Below are 5052 nucleotides of genomic sequence, written 5' to 3' on the forward strand. Positions count from 1 at the left end.
CTTCCAAGAGAAGTGGTGCTGGCTCCTACCCTGGGGGTGTTTAAGAGGAGGTTAGATAAACACCTTGCCGAGGTCGTTTGACCCCAGTAATCTTTCTTGCCATGACTGGGGGTCGGACTCGGTGATCTGCTCAGGTCCCTTCCAACCCTAGAAACTATGAAACTATGAAAATATTTTTTCTTGGGTTGGCAACACTGGCCTTTAGTGTAGTCATCATATGCTGAATTTGATTCACCTTATTTTCAAAGGTCCTTGCATGGTACAGTTATAACGCAATACTTTATTTACATTATTATGCTGCAAGATGTGTGTGCATACAAGGATTTCCCTCGAGCCAAGTGTTTTTTGTCCCTACATTTATAGTTGTCTATTTAAGATTGGGCTATCTAACTTTATTACATGATTGGACTGACTTAATGACTGTAGTACTATGAGAAATATTATAATGCTTAATAAAAAACAATGTTTAATTTTCATTATTTCACCCATTTCTTTACCAGGTGCCTATCATCATTTGTCCACTGAAGTCTGTGGATTTACACAGAAATATTTCAGCAGCTAAAGTCTGAACCCATCAAGTTTGCTTGATGGTGTGAGCTTTCAGATAGAAAGAATCTCCTAGCAATGTGAGGTCAATAAAAAGAGAATTGTTTTTTTCTACTTACATGGTAAATTTGCTGAAGTGCCCCCCTCAGTGAGATAAGCAGCATTTATTTGTGCTAATAAAAAGACTCTGGTATAAACAAACCTTATCTAAATCCTCACCTAGATCTTGCATCTGATTATGCTTTATAGAAGGTTTTCCAATTATTGGGTAGATCTATATGTGTTATTAGCATGTAGCAATAAACTCAGGTGAAGTTCATGCCAGAAGTCAGCTGCTCCTGGGTGCAGCATCTTCACATATGTCCGGGACAGCAGCTATTTCAGCCAGGGTAGCGAAGCCCTGGGCTGGCAGGGGACCTGGGGGTCAGCCCAGGGCTCCAGATGGTAGTGTTGAGCACTGGAGGGGTTGGCTGGGGCACAAAGGGGGCTACAGTGTGGGGACAGCTCCCAATGCACTGAATGACTGTGCCATAGGATAGTATTTGTTCCAGACAGTATTATTTTACAGCAGAGTTAATTAATTTACTGCGACTGAACATATGTAAATGGTGGCACTTTATTGAAGAGATAATTAGTCAGCTCTGCAGTATGCACCAAATATGTAGAAAGGAGTGATCAGCTCAGAGCAGTGAATAGGTATTTAAACTCCTTCTGAACTTGTAGGTGTGGAAACAGAAAAAATGAATCCCTGGAGGGTGATGCTCTGATTCGTTCAGAGGCATGAGTGGAGTTCTGAGAAAGACAGAAAGTGATTGTTTCTATACATTTGAGTTGCAGAGTGTGACACATGGCAGGAGCACCTATTCTCGACACATTTGTTTGTCTGATTTTGATGAAGCACACAATGAAATGGCACATGAAAGGAAAGTCATAAAGCATTGCCCATGGCAGTTTTGTGCCTAAGCCAGCTGCAGCAAATTATATCCTATCACAGATATCAGGGACAACAACCAATGCAGCAATGAATGCCATGAGCTAAAGAATTTCATCACAGACCATTCACAGCCTGATCTGAAGCCCACTGCAGTCTTCCCAGTGCTCACAAAAGGCTTTGGATCAGTCCCTCAGATCACAGATATCATTATAAAGAATCAATTTTCAGTTTGTCCCATTCCTTCTTGAGCTGACAAGATTATAGGGTACACCGAAATCAACACCAGGCTAAGGAAAAAAGTGCACTCTCAAGCAAACAAAATCATGTGCCTGCCTCAGGCTACACCACTTCTAGTTAGGAGTGAATATATTAAAAATGAGCATGCTAAGGTTTCAGTATTTCAAGTATTCATTTTCTTGTAATCTTTTCATTTGTGAAGATAATGTCATGCCTATGTTCTTCCTTGCCACTGCCACCTCTTGGGTAGACCCCTATTACACACACACAACAGACTGGGCAGTCTCCTGGCAAACATCATATTGCATCAAGGTATCTAGTTGGTCAATTTAAAAAAAAAGGTTTTAAAAAATATTGAAGTTATAAAAAGTCCAGTACAATTAAGAAAACATTCAGAAGATGTGTACCTCAACAAATGCTTGCCTTCTCGGTTAGCTAGTTTGCAATTTATGGATGAAAACTGAGAATTAGATATTAAAACAGGTAGGTATACTCTAAGGGTGCAGACAGAATGTATATTTTATTTGTGCTCTGTGGCGAGCCAATAGGGGGTGCTCCTGCATTGAGTATGTGATACCAGTCACGTAGGCAGAGTGGCAGTGGGTGGATTGGAGTTCCTCACTTCAAGGGAGCTCCAGTTCACCCATCCTAACTCCAGTGCAGCTTGGCAAACCCCAGCCCAAACTCCCCCCCTTCCCTTCTCCCCTCCTCCCATTGTGCAGACAGCATTGGAACTGGGAGGGGGATGGGGAGGGGGGCTAGGGAAGAGAAACTGCAGACATGCAGTTGCACAGCTGAGTCGACTCCAAAGCAGAACTTAATCCCTCGCCCTCCCAACCCAACAGCAAACACCTATTGGGTTGTGATGGTTAGTTTAATTCATGGCACTTTCTGTGAAGTGCCATGAGTTAAACCAGGGAGCTGTACATCTGTCAGCACCCTAAGATGCAGAGCTGCTGGCAAAAGTAGGAAATCCTTTGCTCAGGCTCAGGCCACATAGTTGGTGAAAGACAATACTATCATAGAAAGGCTAAGCAACAGTTAGGAAAGTCAACCATTATTGACGTTCCAGTCTATATCCAGTAAATTTTAACCTAACGTGAAATATATTGCTATATCTCCATAACAGTTTTCTAAAAGAACAGTTGAATTTATTTTGAGCATTGTCTGTTCCTCTGAAAACTGATCTGATTTTAGACTTAATACTCATTTCATTTCAAACACCTTCTATTGTTTATCTCTATCAAGTCAGCTGATCTTATTCTTAGCAATCACACTTGCACCTGTCTTTCTTCATATCTATGCCTCTGTTTTCCCTTATCTCAAGGGAACGGGTACAAAGTTCTGTCATTCCAGTTTATAGCAGATGTCCTCTCTATACTCACTCTGCCTGTGTTCAAATGCCAACAAAAGTTTCAAGATGAATTGCAAGTTCAGAGTCAGTCTCATTGGGCACATCTAAATGCGCAAAATTACTGCATGGTATAGGCATGTGTCTACACAGGCACACCCGAACTGCTCAGTAAATACTGTGACTTACACTGACTTAAGCAAAAATTTGATACCTGCATCGTGCAGGTATCAAATTTACACCCAATTACTTACTGTGCAGTAACACACATAAAGATGCATTACAGAGCAGTAACCCAGGAGGCCTCCTTGCTGGATCTGCAAAAACACTAGGGGGCTGGCCAAGGATTCTGGATGCTCTTCTCTCCTTCCTTCTATTTGGGACTACCCTTAGTCCCAAGGCCTGGCAGCCATGTGGCTGATGGCTGGGACTCCCCCCAGTGGCTGCAGGGGCACATGGCAGGCTGTTCTGAAGGACTAAATTTAGTCCCTCGTCACCTGCACATGGCCTATTCCTACTTACTGCACAGTAATTTACTGCACAGTAAATTTAAGATAGTGTAAATGTACATGTAGACATGCCTATTATCTCTGAATGCCAGGATTGAGGCTGATTTTGGAGTAACTCTACTGAAATAGGAGAATTATATCAATGTAGATCCAATGCCAGTGAGACCAGAAAGTAGCTACTGTACTCCATTCATTCAGTGGAAACATTTACTTCCCCCCCTCAACCTTTTGCAATGCTGCTCAGCATTGCCATGAATCATTTCATAGGTGGATGTGGTTTAGCCCCAAATAAAATGTTTGCTTTGTGTATCAGTTTGTGGAGTATGCAAAAGCACTTTGCCATCCTCTGGGATGAAAGTCAACATATAATATTAGATCATTATCATTACTGTACCATAAGTCCCTGTTGAAAGGGTTTAAGAAATCTTTTGTAATCTTGCTAACTGAAATATCCCCTGCCATTTTTCTGTTCAGTGGTTGCTTTTGCTGTTCTAATTAGCTTGTAAGTTTGGTTCCTTTTTTATACATCTCCTCATTATGAGAACATTCAAATGCCTTTCATTGCAGGAAGAGGCCAGAGAAGCAAGAAAATTCTGCCAGCATTCTCTGCCAGAAAAGAAGAGAGGTACTTAGTACTACAGAGAGTAGAAACCTCATTTTATTAACTCCTAGAATGCAGAGGAAGGAGATCAACAGACCCAGAGACAGAGAAGGTGACTTGCAAGGAAGACTTCATCCTTATAACACTCTTTCCCTGTTGGGAAGCAAAACCCATGGATGGACCTTAGAAATAGTATTTTTGCTAGGAGTTCTTCTGGGATAGGCCTGGGCTGTATGGGAAGGTCTCACGTGGCTTGTCTATATCATGTCAGTACTGTGTCCTACCCAGCATGGCTAAGTACAGACAGTCAAAAAGCCCAAGGCTGAAGTGATTCAGTCTCTGCAGGTTAGTCTAAGCCACCACTGGAGAGGCAGGTAAGGATCGAGCCTAACCCTTGTGTACATGCCCCAGGGGTTTACTTCGCCCTTAATTGAAGCGGTATTTTTAAAAACTTCAATTTAGGGAGAATTAAACCAAAGTAAACCCCCATGGCATGTACAAATGGCCATAGGTACTAGATGAACCATAAAACACATGATCTGAGCCTTCAAGGGGCCGAGAACGCCATCTCAGCCACAGCTAAGATAAAATAAAAAAGGACAAATTGTTTACTGCAAAGAAGGAATCCAAATGAAAGAAAATGATGATCAGGCTAGAAGATGCCAAGGACAGAACCTCACCTTGTATTATAGTTTCATAGTTTCTAGGGTCGGAAGGGACCTGAGCCTTATAGTTTCATAGTTTCTAGGGTCGGAAGGGACCTGAGCAGATCATCTAGTCCGACCCCCTGCCATGGCAGGAAAGAGTTCTGGGTTCAAATGACTGCAGCAAGGTGTTCATCTAACCTCCTCTTAAACACCCCCAGGGTAGGAGC

Source organism: Crocodylus porosus, unplaced genomic scaffold (assembly GCF_001723895.1).
Source record: "Crocodylus porosus isolate Cpor-Errol unplaced genomic scaffold, CroPor_comp1, whole genome shotgun sequence".
Lineage (NCBI taxonomy): Eukaryota > Metazoa > Chordata > Crocodylia > Crocodylidae > Crocodylus > Crocodylus porosus.